Below are 19,121 nucleotides of genomic sequence, written 5' to 3' on the forward strand. Positions count from 1 at the left end.
CTGTCTCAAAAAAAAAAAAAAAAAAAAAAAAATCCTGACTTGTTCTTTTGGAAAGTAACTTATCAAGGCTTTTAAAAATATTCAAAATAACGGCCGGGCGCAGTGGCTCATGCCTGTAATCCCAGCACTTTGGGAGGCCAAGGCGGGTGGATCACGAGGTCAGGAGATCGAGACCATCCTGGCTAACACGGTGAAAACCTGTCTCTATTAAAAAATACAAAAAATTAGCCTGGCGTGGTGGCAGTAACCTGTAGTCCCAGCTACTCGGGAGGCTGAGGCTGAGGCAGGAGAATGGTGTGAACCTGGGAGGCGGAGCTTGCAGTGAGCGGAGATTGTGCCACTGCACTCCAGCCTGGGTGACAGAGTGAGACTCCATCTCAAAAAAAATATATATATATATTTTATGTATAAATATATATATGTATATGCATATACATATATATATATGCAATATGTTCAAAATATCTTCCATTGTCAGACAAGGAAAAAAATCTCTCTTTCTCTCTCTCTCTCTCTCTCTCTCTCTCTCTCTCTATGGATTTATCTATCTATCTATCTTCAAACCAGGCACAGGAAATGTTTGAAAAAAATTCCTTAGCAAATCCTTAACAGTGATCACTCCTGTGGAGTCTGTCTGGGGAAAGTGTGTGTTGAGAAACTTTTACTTTTTTTGTTTTTTAATAGAGACTGGGTCTTGCCATGTTACCCAGCCTGGCCACCAACTCCTGGTTTCAAGTGATCCCCCTGCCTCGGCCCCCTAGAGTGCTGGCATTACAGGTGTGAGCCACTGTGCCCAGCCAACTTTCACTTCTTTACTTGGTATATTTCTACATGGTTTGTTTATTTAACAATGAACATATGCTGCTTTCAAAATCACACACACACACACACACACACACACACACACACACAATCAAACCTTTGACCAGAATCCTCTAATCCTCTATCTATCTTAAAAAACAAATCGTAAAAACAGAAAGTATCAGGCTCAGATAGGTTTACTGGAATTTTTTTTTTTTTTTTTGAGACAGAGTCTTGTTCTGTTGCTCAGACTGGAATGCAGTGGCACAATCTTGGCTCGCTGCCTTCCAGGTTCAAGTGATCCTCCTGCCTTCCAGGTTCAAGTGATCCTCCTGCCTCAGCCTCCTGAATAGCTGGGACTACAGGCACCTGCCACCACTCCTGGCTAATTTTTGTATTTTTAGTTGAGACGGGGTTTTACCATGTTGGCCAGGCTGGTCTCGAACTACTGACCTCAGGTGATTGTCCAACCTCAGCCTCCCAAAGTGCTGGGATTACAGGAGTAAGCCACTGCAGCTGGCCTTACTGGAAAATTCTAGCAAACATTTAAGGAAGAAATTATACAAATTCTCTACAAACTCTTTCAGAAGACAGAGGCAGAGGAAATCCTTCTTAACTCATTCTATAAGGCCAGTATTATCCTAATATCAACAGCAGACACAAATGTTAGAAGAAAACTATAGACCAATATCTCCTATAAACACAGATACAAGAATCCTCAACAAAATATAAGCAAATTTAATCTTACTATGTATAAAAAGAATTATACATTATGAGCAAGTGGGATATAGCTCAGGTATGCAAAACTGTTTCAACATTTGAAAATCGATTAATGTAATCTGCCACATCAATAGGCTAAAAAAGAAAAATCACATGATCACGTCAAGAGATGCAGAAAAACGCTAGAGCATGTGCTTGCGCATAACTGGGGCCGCCTGGCCCCCCGCGGGCGGCCCTTTTAACCGCGAGCGACAATAAGTAACCTGACTGTCCGGCTGCTAGACGGGGCAATTTTCCAGGTGTTTTGCCACGACAGGCCTCAATACGTAACACCAAGGCTGGAATGGCGTGTTAGGGGGGCGGTGGCTGACCGGGATACGCGGACTCTGCTGCGTAATGAGTGCCCCTCTGCTCCCATACGTTCCGCAGCCCAGCCCTCCCCGAGTGTATCGCGCGCGCTGTGCCTTCGCTGTGAGTTCGACATAAGTCCCAAGCTGTCGCGTCTGCCATCAGACGCGCAGATTTAGTTGAAGGCAGCGTGGAATGGCGTCTGCAGCGTTACTGTGTACTTGACATAAACGGATTCGGTGCGGAAAAAAAAAAAAAAAAAAAGAGATGCAGAAAAAGCACTGATGAAATCGAACATCCATTCATGATAAAAACTCACCAAATTAGGAATAAAGGGGAACTTTCTCAACTTGATAAAGAACATCTGCAAAAAACCCTACAGCTAACATCATACTCAGTGGTGGGAAACTAGAAGCTTTCCCACAAAGACCAGGAACAAGGGAAGGATGTTTTCTCTCACCACTTTCTTTCAACATTGTACTAGAAGTCCTAGCTAATGCAATAAGAAAAGAAAAGAAAAAGCATAAGATGGGGAGGGAAGAAATAAAATTATCTTTGTTTGAAGATAAAATTATTATTTATGTAGAAATCCAAAAGAATTGACAAAAAAAAAAATCCTTCTGGGACTAATAAGCAATTATAGCAAGTTGCAGGATATAAAATTATTTATTTATTTATTTTTATTTACTTTTTTGAGATGGAGTCTCCCTCTGTCACCCAGGCTGGAGTGCAGCGGCGTGATCTCTGCTCACTGCAACCTCCACCTCCCCAGTTCAAGCAATTCTCTGCCTCAGCCTCCTGAGTAGCTGGGATTACAGGCACCCACCACCATGCCTGGCTAGTTTTTGTATTTTTAGTAGAGACAGGGTTTCACTATGTTGGCCAGGCTGGTCTGGAGCTCCTGACCTCGTGATCCACCTGCCTCGGCCTCCGAAAGTGCTGGGATTATAGGCTTGAGCCACCACGCCCGGCCATGAGCCACCACGCCCAGCCTATTTATTTATTTATTTATTGAGACAGGGTCTGCTCTTTCATCCAGGCTGGAGTGCAGTGGCGTGTTCTTGGCTTACTGCAACCTCTGCCTCTGGAGTTCATGAGATTCTTGTGCCCCAGCCTCCTGAGTAGCTGAGATTACAGGCATGTGCCACCACGCCTAGCCAATTTTTGTACTTTTAGTAGAGATGGGGTTTCACCATGTTGCCCAGGCTGGTCTCAAACTCCTGAGCTCAGGCAATCCGCCCATCTCAGCCTCCCAAAGTGCTGGGATTACAGGCCTGAGCCACTGTGCCCGGCCAAGGATATAAAGTTAATATACAAAAGTCAAAGCCAGGCACAGTAGCACACACCTGTAGTCCCAGCTACCCAAAAGGCTGAGGCAGGAGGATTGCTTGAGCCCAGAAGGTTAAGGTCAGCCTGGACAGCATAGTGAGACCCCATCTCTTTAAAAAAGTCAATCATGGCCGGCATGGTGACTTATGCCTGCAATCCCAGCACTTTGGGAGGCTGAGGCGGGCGGATCACCTGAGGTCAGGAGTTTGAGACCAACCTGACCAACACTGAGAAACCCTGTCTCTACTAAAAATACAAAAATTAGCTGGGTGTGGTGGTGGGTGCCTGTAGTCCCAGCTGCTTGGGATGCTGAGGCAGGAGAATCGCTTGAGCCCGGGCGGCTGAGGTTGCAGTGAGCAGAGATTGTGCCACTGTACTTACTCCAGCCTGGGCAACAGAGTGAGACTCCATCTGAAAAAAAAAAAAAAAAAAAAGGTCAATCATTTCCTATATACTAGCAATGAACAAGTGGAATTTGAAATGAAAAACACATTACCATGCACATTAGAACCCCTAAAATGAAATAAGTTTAAAACTAACAAAATATGTACAAGGTCTATATGTGGAAAACTAGAAAACTCTGATGAAAGATATCAAAGCAGAACTCAATCAATAGAGAAGACTCAATGGTGTCAAAACGTCCATTCTTCCCAACCCGGTTTAGAGATTCAATGCAATCCCACTTAAAACCTCAGCAATTGATTTTGCAGATAGTGACAAACTGATTGTAAAGTTTATATTGAGAGGCAAAAGACCCAGAGTACCCAACATAATATTAAAGGAAAAGAACAAAGACAGAGGGCTGACACTACCTGACTTCAAGACTTAATATAAAGCAACAGTAATCACGACAGTGTGGTATTGGCAAAAGACTCGACAAATAGATCAATGGAACAGAACTGAGAACCCAGGAATAGACCCATAGAAATACAGTCAACTGATCTTTGACAAAGGAGCAAAGGCAATACAATGAAGTGAAGATAGCCTTTTCAACAAATGGCGCTGGAACAACTGGACATCCACATACAGAGAAACAAAAAAAGAATCTAGATACAGATCTTACGCTCTTCACCAAGGTCAAGTAAAAATGGATCATAGACCTAAATGTAAAATACAAAACCATAAAACTCCTAAAAGATAGCACAGAGAAAAATCTAGATGACCTTGGGTAGAGTGATGACTTTTCATCACTCAGCTTTACTGAGGTATAATTGACAAATAAAAAGGCATATGCTGGCCAGGTGCAGTGGCTTACCCCAGTAATGCTAGCACTTTGGGAGGCCAAGGCAGGCTGATCACCTGAGGTCAGGAGTTCAAGACCAGCCTGGCCAACATGGCGAAACCCTGTCTCTACTAAAAATACAAAAATTAGCCGGGCATGGTGGCGGGCGCCTGTAATCCCAGTTACTCGGGAGGCTGAGGTAGGAGAATCGCTTGAGCCCAGGAGGTTGCAGTGAGTCGACATCGTGCCATTGCACTCCAACCTGGGCAACAGAGTGAGACTCTGTCTCAAAAAAAAAAAAAGGTATATGTTAGTGGTATATAACGTGATTATATATATAATGAAATTATTACTACCATCATGCTAATTAACATATCCATAACATATAGTTATAATTTTTTGTGGTAAAACCATTTATGAGTTATACTCTTAGCAATTTTCAAGTATACATATATCATCATTATTAACTATAATCACCATGTGGCCAGGTGAGGTGGCTCAAACCTGTAATCCCAGCACTTTGGGAGGCCAAGGCAGACAGATTGCTTGAGCTTAGGAATTCAAGACCAGCCTGGGCAACATGGTGAAACCTCACTTCTACAAAAAATACAAAAATTAGCTGGGTATGGTGGTGCCTGCCTGTGGTCCCAGCTAGGAAGCTGCAGGAAGCTCAGGTAGGAGGATCGCTTGAGCCTGGGAGGTTAAGGCTACATGAGCTGAGATCACACCACTGTACTCCAGCCTGGGTAACAAAGTGAGACTCTGTCTCAAAAAATAAAAATTAAAAATAAGCAAACCACCATGCTATACAATAGATCTCTGAATCTATTTATCCTATCAAACTGAAACTGTACCCTTCGACCAACATTCCCCATTCTCCCCTCCCACCAATCTCCTGGCAACCACCATTCTATTCTCTACTCCCAAGTTTGACTTTTTTAAATTTCACATATAAGTGAATTATGAAATATTGGTTTTTCTGTGCCTGACATTTCATTTAGCATAATGTCCTCAATATTCACCCATATTATCACAAATGGCAGGATTTCTTTCTTTTTTAAGGCTGAATATTATTTCATTGTATATATAAATCACATTTTCTTTATTGATGATTCAATGGATATTTAGGTTGATTGTATATCTTGGCGATTGGGAATAACACTGCTATGAACATAGAAGTGCAAATATCTCTTGGACATACGGATTTCATTTCCTTTGGATATACACCCAGAAGTTGGAGTGCTGGATCCTATGGTAGTTCTGTTTTTTTGTTTGTTTGTTTGTTTGAGACGGAGTTTCGCTCTTGTTGCCCAGGCTGGAGTGCAATGGCACAATCTCTGCTCACTGCAACCTCCGCCCCCCAGGTTCAAGTGATTCTCCTGTCTCAGCCTCCTGAGTAGCTGGGATTACAGGTGCCCGCCACTACACCTGGCTAATTTTTTGTATTTTTAGTAGAGATGGGGTTTCACCATGTTGGCCAGGCTGGTCTCGAACTCCTGACCTCAGGTGATACACCTGCCTCGGCCTCCCAAAGTGTTGGGATTACAGGCCTGAGCCACCGCTCTGGGCAGGTAGTTGCTGTTTTTAAGTTTTCGAGGAATCGCCATACTTTCCTTTATAGTAGCTATACTAATTTACATTCCCACCAACGGGAATGTGTGCAAGCATTCCCTTTTCTCCACACCCTTGTCAATGTTTATCTTTTGTCTGTTTGATAGTAGCCATTCTAACAGGTGTGAGGTGATACCTCATTGTGATGTTAATTTGCATTTCTCTGATGATTAATGATGTTAAGTACTTTTTCATGCACAGATCAGCCATGCACATACCTTCTTTTGAGAAAGGTCTATTAAAGTCCTTTACTCATTTTGTTTTTCTCTTCCTTTCTCAACTGACCTTTGCTCATTTTTTTAATCAGGTTATTTGTTTTCTTGCTATTGAGTTATATAAGTTCCTTATATATTTTGAATATTAATTTCTTATGAGATGTGTGGCTTGCAAATATTTTCTCACATTCTGTAGGTTGTCTCTTCACTCTGTTGATTGTTTTCTTTGCTATACAGAGTTTTAGTTTGATGCAATCCCATTTATCCATTTTTGCTTTTGTTGCCTGTCCTATGTCATTATGGGGCCATATCCAAAAAAATCTTTGCCCAGGCCAATGTCAAGAAGCTTTCTCCCTAAGTTTTCTTCCAGTAGTTTTACAGTTTCAGGTCTTGTTGCCCAGGCTGGAGTGCAATGGCGTGATCTCGGCTCACTGCAACCTCCGCCTCCCGGGTTCAAGAGATTCTCCTACCTCAGCCTTCCGAAAAGCTGGAATTACAGGCGTCCACCACCACACCTGGCTAATTTTGTGTATTTTTAATAGAGACGGGGTTTCACCATGTTGGCCAGGCTGGTCTCGGACTCCTGACCTTAGGTGATCCACCCGCCTCGGCCTCCCAGAGTGCTGGGATTACAGGCTTGAGCCACCACGTCTGGCCAGTTTAAGTCTTTAATCTATTTTGAGGTAGTCTAAGATAAAGGTCCAATTTCATTCTTCTGCATGTGGATATGCAGTTTTCCCAAAACCATTTATTGAAGAGATTGTCCTATCCCCAGTGTGCATACATGCCACCTCTGTTTAAGATCAATTGACCATAAATGTGTGGACTTATTTCTGGGTTCCCTATTCTGTTCCATTGGTCTATATGTCTATTGTTATGCCAGTACCATGCTATTTTGATTGCTATAGCTTTACAGTATATTTGGAATTTAGGTAGTGAGATGCCTCCAGCTTTGTTCTTTTTGCTCAAAATTGTTTTGGCTATTCATGATCTTTTGTGGTTTCATATGAATTTCAGGATTGTTTTTTCTATTTCTGTAAAAAATGTCATTAGAACTTTGATGGAGATTGCATTGCTCTGTAGGTAACATCAGGTAATAATTAATTTAAATATATTAATTCTTCCAATTCATGAACACAGAATATCATTCCATTTATTTGTGTCTTCTTTAATTTATTTCATCAATATTTTATAGTTTTCTATGTACAAGTCCTTTACCTCCTTGATTAAATTTATTCCTAAGTATATTATTTTTGTTGATGCTATTATAAATGGGATTATTGTTTTGATTTCTTTGGGGGATAGTTTGTTGTTAGTGTATAGAAATGTTACTTCTTTTGGTATGATGATTTTGTATTCCATAATTTAACTAAATTTATTAGTTCTAACAGCTTTTTGGTGGCGTCTTCGGGGTTTCTTTTAATATACGATCATGTCATCTGCAGAGACAATGTTACTTCTTCTTTTCCAATTTGGGTGCCATTTATTTGTCTTACCCAATTGCTCTAGCAAGGACCTCCAATACTATATTGAATAGAAGTGGTGAGAATGGGCATCCTTGTCTTGTTCCTTGTCACGGATCTATTTCTGAGGATTTTCACTTTGGAAATGTTCTCCATAAGAATCAGGCCCATACTTGCGTGATTAATGCAATCCTGATAGCCACTGCATTGTAGAGATTCATCTTCATAGTATAATATGCTACCTTCACAATTAGTTGATAAAGTTGTCTGCCTAAATAACTACCCCATTTTTGAATAGTCATTACTATTCTGTGTAAATTCCTAATGTATGCCAGAACATTTCAATATCCTGTAAACCAGCTCTGGATATTAATTAACTCTGGATTAATGGGATGGACTTTCTATTTTTACGGTAGGAGGAAAATGGCAAAAACATATTGTCAATTACATTTCGCACTCATTTCTCTCTTTTGAGCTCCTCACTTTAACTTTAACTCACTGATTGGTTCGGGTGCCTGTAACATTGGCTCCAAAGGCTTGTGGCATTGTCCTAATACTTCAGTGATACCTTGGAAGGACCCCTGATATTGCTTCCTATTGAGAGGTAGCAGCACTTCAGAAAAGACTGGGTGCTTATACAAGCTAGCCAATTGGTAAGGTTTATGGAGTACTTCTGCTTAACTTTACATCTTTGGTATATTAAAAGCTTTGCCTTCTGTAACCACAACTCCCATGGACCGGGCTTTTCTCTCTCTCTCTCTCTGTGTGTGTGTGTGTGTGTGTGTGTGTGTGTTTTAGAGACAGAGTCTTGTTCTGTCGTTCAGGCTGCCGGTGGCTCAAATGATCCTCCAGCCTCAGTCTCCCAAGTAGCTGGGACTACAGGTGTGTACCACCATACTCAGCTAATTTTTTTTTTTTTAATAGAGTGGGGGTCTTGGTATGTTGCCCAGACTGGTCTCGAACTCTTGGGCTCAAGTGATCTTCCTGCCTTGGCCTCCCAAAGTGCTGGGATTACGGGTGTGAGCTAGCATGCCAGGCCACGGAATTTTTTTCTGAATGGTGAATTATATACACCTGGAATCTGCTTTGTGCTGAGGAGAAAATGCATCTTTTACACTTAGTGATCTCTTTTCTTCGCTTCCTTTTTGAGCTTAGTTTTGTTCTCTTCTCTCTTTTTTATCTCTGCAAACTCCTCTAGTGCCTCCCTAAATTGCATCACTGGTTCCTCAAACCGTTCTCAGGTACTCCTTCAGATAAAAATAATTAAAACAGACCAGGCACGGTGGCTCATGCCTGTAATCCCAGCACTTTGAGAGGCCAAGGCAGGCAGATCACCTGAGGTCGGGAGTTCGAGACCAACCTGACCACCATGGAGAAACCCCATCTCTACTAAAATAGCCAGGCATGGTGGCGCATGCCTGTAATCCCAGCTACTCGGGAGGCTGAGGCAGGAGAATTGCTTGAACCCGGGAGGCAGAGGTTGTGGTGAGCTGAGATCATGCCATTGCACTCCAGCCTGGGTGGGCAACAAGAGTGAAACCCTGTCTCAAAAAAAAATAATAATAAATAATAATAATTAAAACAGTATTTCTCATTCTTACAGCCCCTCACCATCTTCTCTCAATCCTGATAGCCACTGCATTACAGAGATTCATCTTCATAGTATAATATGCTACCTTCACAATTAGTTGATAATGTTGCCTGCCTACATAACTACCCCATTTTTGAATAGTTACTACAATTCTTTTTTTTTTTTTTTTTTTTTGAGACGGAGTCTCGCTCTGTCGGCCAGGCTGGAGTGCAGTGGTGCGATCTCTGCTCACTGCAAACTCCGCCTCCCGGGTTCGTGCCATTTTCCTGCCTCAGCCTCCCGAGTAGCTGGGACCACAGGCGCCCGTCACCACGCCCGGCTAATTCTTTGTATTTTTAGTAGAGACGGGGTTTCACCGTGTCAGCCAGGATGGTCTCGATCTCCTGACCTCGTGATCCGCCCGCCTCGGCCTCCCAAAGTGCTAGGATTACAGGCATGAGCCACCGAGCCCGGCCACTACAATTCTTTTAAATGCCTAATGTATGCCTGAACATATCAATATCCTGTAAACCAGATCTGAATTTTAACTGCTGGATCATTTTCCTTTTTTTCTAAATGTATTCACAATACTGTTCCTAAAGGAGTACGGATTTCCTACAACTGATGGCCAGCCTTGCAGCTGGGCTAACATGGCTGTGGCCTCTTGGCCTCATGGGGGATGGCTTTTTAGATATAATGCCAAAGGCATGATTTATGAAAAAATAATTGATAAGCTGAACTTCTTTTTTTTTTTTTTTTTTTTTGAGACGGAATCTGGCTCTGTCGCCCAGGCTGGAGTGCAGTGGCACGATGTCGGCTCACTGCAAGCTCCGCCTCCCGGGTTCATGCCATTTTCCTGCCTCAGCCTCCCGAATAGCTGGGACTACAGGCGCCTGCCACCGCGCCCGGCTAATTTGTTTGTATTTTTAGTAGAGACGGGGTTTCACTGTGTTAGCCAGGATGGTCTCGATCTCCTGACCTCGTGATCCTCCCGCCTCGGCCTCCCAAAGTGCTGGGATTACAGGCGTGAGCCACCGCGCCCGGCCGATAAGCTGAACTTCATTAAAATTTAAAACCTCCGCTCCACAAAAGGCAATGTCAAAAGAATGAGAAGACAAGCCACAGACTAGGGGGAAATAATTGCAAAGAACACATTTGATAAAGGATTGTTATTCAAAATATGCAAAAAAAACTCTTAAAATCTCAACAATAAGAAAACAAACAACCTGGGCACTGTGGCTCATGCCTGTAACCCCAAGATTTTGGAAGGCTAAGGCGGGTGGATCACCTGAGGTCAGGAGTTCGAGATCGGCCTGGCCAACATGGTGAAACCCCGTCTCTACTAAAAATACAAAAATTAGCTGGGTGTGGTCTTTGGTATATTAAAAGCTACTCGGGAGACTGAGGCAGGAGAATCGCTTGAACCTGGGAGATGCAGATTGCAGTGAGCAAGATTGCGCCATTGTACTCTAGCCTGGGCGACAAGAGTGAAACTCTGTCTCAAAAAAAAAAAAAAAAAAGAAAGAAAGAAAACAACAATCTGATTACAAAGTGGGCAGAAGAACTAAGCTGATATCTCACCAAACATCTACAGATGGCAAATAAGCATATGTAAAGGTGTTCTAAATCATTGTCATTAGAGAATTGCACATTAAAACAATAATGATGTACCACTATGCACCTATTAGAATGACTGAGATACCAAACATTGGCACATCAAGTGCTGGTGAGAATGTGAAGCAACAAAAACTCTCATTCATTGCTGGTGGGAATGCAAAATGGTATATTCACTTTGCAAGACAATTTAACAGTTTCTTATATAACTAAAAGTACTATTATACAACCCGGCAGTTATACTCCTTGGTATCTGCCCAAATAAACTGAAAACTTACGTGCACACAAAAACCTGCACACAGATGTTGATAGTGGCTTTATTCATAATTGTCAAAACTCTGAGGCCCAAGTTGTCCTTCAGTAGGTGAATGGATACCAAAGCCAGAGCAATTAGGCAAGAGAAAAAAAATAAAGGACTTATAAATTGGAAAGAAGGAAGTCAAATTGTTCCAGTTTGCAGATGACACAATCTTATACATAGAAAAAGCTAAAGACTACCAAAAAAACTGATAAACAAATTCAGTAAAGTTGCAGGATACAAAATCAACATACAAAAATCAGTAGTGTTTCTATACATGAACAATGAACTAGTCGAAAAAGAAATCAAGAATGCAGTTCCATTATAATAGCTCTAAAAAAAAAAAAACCTACGAATAAATTTTACCAAGGAGGTGAAAGACTTCTACAAGGAAAACTACAAAACACTGATGAAAGAAATTGAAGTTGAAGATGATACAAATGGAAAGACAGCCCATGTTCATGAATTGGAAGAATTAATATTGTTAAAATGATCGTATTACCAAAAGCAATCTACAGATTCACTGTACTATCTATCAACATGTCAGTATATTCTTCATAGAAATAGAAAAAAAAAAATCCTAAAATTTATAAGAAACCACAAAAGACCCCAAATAGGCAAAGCAATCCTGAGCAAAAAGAACAAAGCTGAAGGCATTACACTACCAGTCTTCAAAATATACCACAAAGCTGTAGTAACTAAAATAGCATGATAGTGACATAAAAATAGACACAAAAACCAATGGAAAATAATAGAAAACCCAGAAATTAGTCCATGAATCTATAGCCAACCGATTTTTTTTTTTTTTTTTTTGAGATGGAGTCTTGCTCTGTCACCCAGGCTGGAGTACAGTGGCAAAGTGGCAAGATCTCAGCTCCCTGCACCACTGCCTCCGGAGTTCAAGCAATTATCCTGCCTCAGCCTCCAGGGTAGCTGGGACTACAGGCGCCTGCCACCATGTCCGGCTAATTTTTGTATTTTTGTAGAGTCAGAGTTTCACCATGTTGGCCAGACTGGTTTTGAACCCCTGACCTAAGGTGATCGACCCGCCTCAGCCGCCCAAAGTGCTGGGATTACAGGCGTGCGCCACTGCCCCTGGCTTAGCCAACTGATTTTTGACAAAGGTGCCAAGAACACTCACTGGGGAAAGGATAATCTTTTCAACAAATGGTGCTGGGAAAACTTTTTTTTTTTTTTTAAGACGGAGTTTCGCTCTTGTTGCCCAGACTGGAGTGCAATGGCGTGATCTGGGCTCACTGCAACCTTTGCCTCCCAGGTTCAAGCGATTCTTCTGCCTCAGCCTCCCAAGTAGCTGGGGCTACAGGCATGTGGCACCACACCCGGCTAATTTTTGTATTTTTAGTAGAGACGAGGTTTCACCATGTTGGCCAGGTGGGTCTCAAACTCCTGACCTCAGGTGATCCACCCACCTCAGTCTCCCAAAGTGCTGGGATTATAGGCGTGAGCCACCATGCCCAGCCCCACTCAGGTACATAGCTCAGCTGATAGCTCATTTCTTTTTACCACAGAATAATACTCCATTGTCTGGATGCACCAGTTTGTTTCTTTTTAATTTAGTATAATTGTATTTTTTAATTGACACATAATAATTGTACATATTTATGGGGTACATAGTGATGTTTCAATACATATAATGTACAGTGATTAGAGTAATTAGCATATCCATCATCTCAAACATTTATCATTTTGTTTGTTTTGGGAGCATTCACTATCCTGCACCTAGCTGTTTGAAACTATTATTATTATTCTTAACTGTAGTCATCCAACAGTGGCATAGAACACTGGAACTTATTCCTCCTATGTAGCTGTAATTTTGTAACCTTTAACAAATCTCTCCCTATGCTTCCTTTCCCCTCCCCTTTCCATCCTCTAGTATTTTCTGTTCTACTTTTTCCTTCTATGACATCCGCTTTTTAAAGCTTCCACATGTGAGAACACGCGGTGTTTAACTTTCTATTCCTGGTTTATCTGACTTCACATAATGTCCCCAGTTTCATCCACGGTGACATAAATGACAGGATTTCATTCTTTTTTATAGCTGAAAAGAATTCCATTGTGTATGTGCCACATTTTCTTCATCCATTCATCTGCTGTTGGATGCCAAGGTTGATTCGATATCTTGATTGTTGTCAATAGTGCTGCAGTAAATATGGAGGTGTGGATGTCTCTTCAATATACTGATTTCCTTTCCTTTGGATAAATGCCCAGTAGTGGGATTGCTGGATCATATGGTAGTTTGATTTGTAGTTTTTTTGTTTTATTTATTTTATTTTTTATTTTTTGAGAAGTCTCACTCTGTCGCCCAGGCTGGAGTGCAGTGGCACGATCTCAGCTCATTGCAACCTCCACCTCCTGGGTTCAAGAGATTCTCCTGCCTCAGCCTCCCAAGTAGCTGGGATTACAGGTGCCTGACACCATGCCCGGCTAATTTTTGCATGTTTAGCAGAGACGTGGTTTTACCATGTTGGGCAGGCTGGTCTCAAACCCCTGACCTCAAGTGATCCGCCTGCCTCAGCCCCCAAAGTGCTGGAATTACAGGCATAAGCCACCACACCCAGCCGGTTTTTTTTTTTTTTTTTTTTTTTTTTAGATGGAGTCTTGCTCTGTCACCCAGGCTGGAGTGCAGTGGCGTGATCTCAGCTCACTGCAACCTCCACCTCCCAGGTTCAAACAATTCTCCTGCCTCAGCCTCCTAAGTAGTTGGGATTACAGGCATGCGCCACCACGCCCAGCTAATTTTTGTATTTTTAGTACAGATGGGGTTTCACCATGTTGGCCAGGCTGGTCTCGAACTCCTGACCTTGTGATACACTGGCCTTGGCCTCTCAAAGTGCTGGGATTACAGGTGTGGGCCACAATGCCCAGCAGTATTTTATCTATCTTGGGACAGGGTCTCGCTTTGTCACCTAGGCTAGAGTACGGTTCCACTAGCATGGCTCACTGCAATCTTGTCCTCCCAGGCTCAAGCAATCCTCCTGTCTCAGCCTCCCAAAGTGCTGAGGTTACAAGCATGAGCCTCTGTGCCCAGCCTTGTTTTTATTTTTGTTTTTAAAGATGGGGTCTCACTCTTTCATCCAGGCTGGAGTGCAGTTGTACAATCATAGCTCTCTGTAGCCTTGAACTCTTGGGCTCAGGCAATCCTCACACCTAAGCCCCTAAGTAACAAAGACTATAGGCACACTATATCATGCCTGGCTTAAAAATGTTTTGTAGAGACAGGGTCTTGATGTGTTGCTCAAAATGGTCTTGAACTCCTGGCTCCAAGTGATCTCCCCACCTTGGCCTCCCAAAGCTCTGGGATTACAGGTGGAAACCACCATACCTGGTCTGATTTACAGTTTTTTGAGGAAACTCCATAATGTTTGCTATAGTGGCTGCAATAGTTTATATTCCCACCAACAGTCTATGAGATCCCTTTTCTCCTCATCCTCACAGCATAGATGATACCTCATTGTGGTTTTACTTGGATTTCCCTGATTAGTGATGTTGAACATTTTTCCATATATCCATATATTTGTTATGCTCACGTCTTCTTTTTTTTTTTTTTTTTTTGAGATGGAGCCTTGCTCTGTCACCCAGGCTGGAGTGCAGTGGTACCATCTCAACTCACTGCAACCTCTGCCTTCTGGGTTCAAGCAGTTCTCCTGCCTCAGCCTCCGGAGTAACTGGATTACAGGCATGCGCCACCACCCCCAGCTAATTTTTGTATTTTCAGTAGAGACGGAGTTTCACGATTTGGCCAGGCTAGTCTTGAACTTCTGAACTCAGATGATCCGCCCACCTCGGCCTCCAAAAAAAAAGCTGGCTGGGCGCAGTGGTTCACTATCACGAGGTCAGGAGTTTGAGACCAGCCTGGCCAACATACTGAAACCTGTCTCTACTAAAAATACAAAAAATTAGCTGGGCATGGTGGTGGGTGCCCATAATCCCAGCTACTTGGGAGGCTGAGGCAGGAGAATCGCTTGAACCTGGGAGGTGGAGGTTGCAGTCAACCAAGATCACACCACTGCACTCCAGCCTGGGCGACAGAGTGAGACTCTTGTCTTTAAAAAAAAAAAAAGAGCTATCAAGCCATGAAAAGACAGAGAGAAAACTTAAATGGATATTACTTAGTGAAGAATGCCAATCTGAAAAAGCTACATACTAGATGACTCCAAATACAGTCATATGCCACACAGTTTTCGGTCAACAATGGACTGCATATGTGACGGTGGTCCCATGAGGTTATAATACCTTATTGTTACTCTACCTTTTCCACCTTTAGATAGACGAAATACTTGCCATTGTGTTACAGTTGCCTACAGAATTCAGCACAGGAACCCGCTATACAGGTCTGTAGCTTAGGAGCAATACGCTATCCCATATAGTCTAGGGGTGTAGGAGGCTATTCCATCTAGGTTTGTGTAAGTACACTCGATGATGTTCACACAATGACAAAATCACCTGACAACTCATTTATCAGAACATATCCCCCTCATTAAGTGATGCATGATTGTAGATGACATTCTGGAAAAGGCCAAACTATGGAGGGAGCAAAAAGACCAGTGGTTCCCAGGAATTAGGGGAAAGCATGAGACAAACAAGCAGAGCACAGAGGATTTTTAGGGTAGTGAAAGTATTCTGTATATTACTACAATAGTGGATACATGTCATATGTTTGTCAAAAACCAAAGAATGGACACCAAAAGTGAACCCTAAGGTAAATGCTGGCCTTTCGGTGATAATATATCAACATAGGTTCATCACCTGTAACAAATACATCACTAGGGTGCACGGTGTCAATAGTGAGGGAGGCTGTGCATGTATGGGGATAGGAATTATATGGGAACTCTGTATTTTTGCAGCTCAATTTTGCTGTGAACCCAAATCTACTCTAAAAAATAAAGTATAGGCCGGGCGCGGTGGCTTATGCTTGTAATCTCAGCACTTTGGGAGGCCAAGGTGGGCAGATCACGAGGTCAGGAGTTCCAGACCAGGCTGGCCAACATGGTGAAACCTCGTCTCTACTAAAAATACAAAAATCAGCCGGGCGTGGTGGCAGCCGCCTGTAATCCCAGCTACTCGGGAGGCTGAGGCAGGAGAATCACTTGAACCCGGGAGGCGGAGGTTGCAGTCAGCTGAGATTGTGCCATTGCACTCCAGCCTGGGCGACAGAGTGAGACTCCATCTCAAAAATAGATAAAAAAAAATAAATAAATAAATAAAGTATATTAGTTAAAAATTTTATTTATGCATAAGAACATACAAATGGTTATTATAGCAAAAAATTTGTAAACAACTTTACAGTCCAATGGGAGGGAAATGGCTATATAAACTACATCCCACAACCACTCAGTTATATGTATGAAGTTTTTCTTTTTTGTGGGGGGTGGGGTGAAGTCTTGCTCTGTCGCCCAGGCTGGAGTGCCGTGGTGCAATCTCGGTGCACTGCCACCTCCGCCTCCAGGGTTCAAGCAATTCTCCTGCCTCAGCCTCCCAAGTAGCTGGGACTACAGGCACCCACCACCACACCCAGCTAATTTTAGTACTTTTAGTAGAGACGGGGTTTCACTATATTCGCCAGGCTGGTCTGGAACTCCTGATCTTGTGATCTGCCCACCCTGGCCTCCCAAAGTGTTGGGATTACGGGCGTGAGCCACTGCACATGCCCGAAGTATTTCTAATAAACAGGACAAATGCCGAGAAATTGAAAAAAGCAGTATAAACCATTGTATAAATGGAATGATAAAATTGTGTATTGCAAAAAGACTAGGAGGACAATATGCTAAAATGTTAGCACTGAGTTGTCTTTGGGCATTACATTTTGTTTTTATAAATGTGTGCTCTTTTTATTCTAAAACACATGAGAGATAAAAATACATAAACGGTCTGGGCACAGTGGCTCACACCTGCAATCCTAACACTTTGGGAGGCTGAGGCAGGAGGATTGTTTGAGGCCAAGAGTTCAAGACCAACCTGGCCAACACAGAGAGACCCTGTCTCTATTTCTTTTTAATAATACTAAAAATTTTAAGTTATAAATTTTAAAATGTTAATAAAATTTTTTAAAAATACATAAATGTACAGAGAACAGAAATCACCCCAAATCCTATCATCTGGAGATAACACAAGTTGCCCTGAATAAGAAGACGGTAGAGGATTTGCTTTTCTTTCTGTATTCTATTATTTGTAGAGTTTCTAGTATTAGTAGAAAACCTGCTCATATATATATATATATATATATATATATATATTTTTTTTTTTTTTTTTTTTGAGGTGGACTTTCACTGGTCACCCAGGCTAGAGTACACTGGCATGATCTTGGCTCACTGCAACCTCCACTTCCCGGGTTCCAGTGATTCTCCAGCCTCAGCCCCCTGAGTAGCTGGGATTACAGGCACAAGCCACCATGTCCGGCTAATTTTCGTATTTTTAGTAGAGACGGGGTTTCACCATGTTGGCCAGGCTGGTCTTGAACTCCTGACCTCAAATGGTCCGCTCGCCTCGGCCTCCCAAAGTGCTGGGATTACAGGTGTAAGCCACCATGCCCAGCCTGATATATTTATATTTTGTAAAAATGTTCCTCATATGTGGGTCTAAGGCCACCATCAGCCTTTCTATGAAGCCTTTCAAAACTTCCAGTTTGAATAGACTGCTCACCTTTATCTACAGTCTCACTTACGTCTCTTCTAGCATTTATCATAGTTTATAGTGTATTTATTACCGGTGTAGTTAACATTTCCCTCAATCCTTGAAGGTAGGGAAAAATCTTACCTTTTTTTTTTTTGAGACGGAGTCTTGCCCTGTTGCCAGGCTGGAGTGCAGTGGCACGATCTCGGCTCACTGCAACCTCCACCTCCCAGGTTCAAGCGATTCTCCTGCCTCAGCCTCCCAAGTAGCTGGGACTGCAGGTGCGCACTACCATGTCCAGCTAATTTTTGTATTTTTAGCAGAGACAGGATTTCACCATGTTGGCCAGGCTGGTCTCTATCTCTCGACCTCGTGATCCTCCCGCCTTGGCCTCCCAAAGTGCTGGGATTACAAGCGTGAGCTACAGCACCTGGCCATCTTACCCATTTTTATATCCTGCTGCCCACCCCCTCCAGCAACTAGGCCTGCACCTAGAGAGACATTATCAAATGTCCCTGCCACATCCCTGCCAGTATACCTGTCTGTCCCCTGCCAGCCCACGCAACGCACAGAAAGGACCTGTCTTCTTTGACAGAGGAGGCTGGTGATCTAATACTCTCTTCTGACTTCCTAGCTTGAACGCTGTTCCATCTCTTCCTCCCACAGACCAGGACTCAAAGGCCAGTGCATTTTCTCTGGAAGGACCCATGTCATAGTGCACCTTTGTATGAAGCAGCAACCTTTGCACCGTCTCCAGTTAGTACTTTCAGAGGAATTAGTTTATCAGATTAACTAGTTGGCACCTTAACAGGCATGCAGAATCTGACTCAGGAACAGAGACTCAAGAGAACTAAGGTGCAGTAGGAAGCAGGTGGCAGAGTGAAGATGTGAGTAGTGGGAAATAGTGTGAGTTCTCTGGGGTACAAAAGGTAGATTGGGAGCAAAACTAGCAAGGGGACAAAGGCTGGGTAATGGGTAAATTACAATGGCCTCTTCCTCATTTAAGAGGCCATTACAATAAATTTTACCTACTTTACCAAACAGCTTAAAGCCAAAGTGGGAGCTCAAAACCAGGAAGGAGCCAGGCACAGTGGCATATGCCTGTGGTCTCAGCTACTCAGGAGGCCAAGTTAAGAGGATCACTTGAGCCCAGGAGTTTGAGACCAGTCCCGGCAACACAGTGAGACCTCAAAAACAACCCAGTTATGGCATGAGAATCTGGCCGGATGTGCTTCACCACCACCCAGAAGAGCCCCATGGGGATGTAGAGATTAGATCCAATCATCTCTAAGGTCCATTC

General features: G+C 42.8%; 1 protein-coding gene and 1 non-coding gene across 3 annotated transcripts in view; one reads left to right on the top strand and one right to left on the bottom strand.

Moving 5' to 3' along the window:
• Positions 1-19,121, bottom strand: part of CCND3 (cyclin D3) — a 115,494-nt gene that overhangs the window by 43,255 nt on the left and 53,118 nt on the right. The gene's annotated exons all lie outside the window — the stretch shown is intronic.
• On the top strand, positions 1,693-1,778 carry LOC129039784 (small nucleolar RNA SNORA76). Its single transcript, XR_008503482.1, has one exon. It is a non-coding gene; the product is annotated as a small nucleolar RNA SNORA76 (small nucleolar RNA).

This window comes from Pongo pygmaeus, chromosome 5, assembly GCF_028885625.2.
Source record: "Pongo pygmaeus isolate AG05252 chromosome 5, NHGRI_mPonPyg2-v2.0_pri, whole genome shotgun sequence".
In the NCBI taxonomy this organism is placed as follows: Eukaryota; Metazoa; Chordata; class Mammalia; order Primates; family Hominidae; genus Pongo; species Pongo pygmaeus.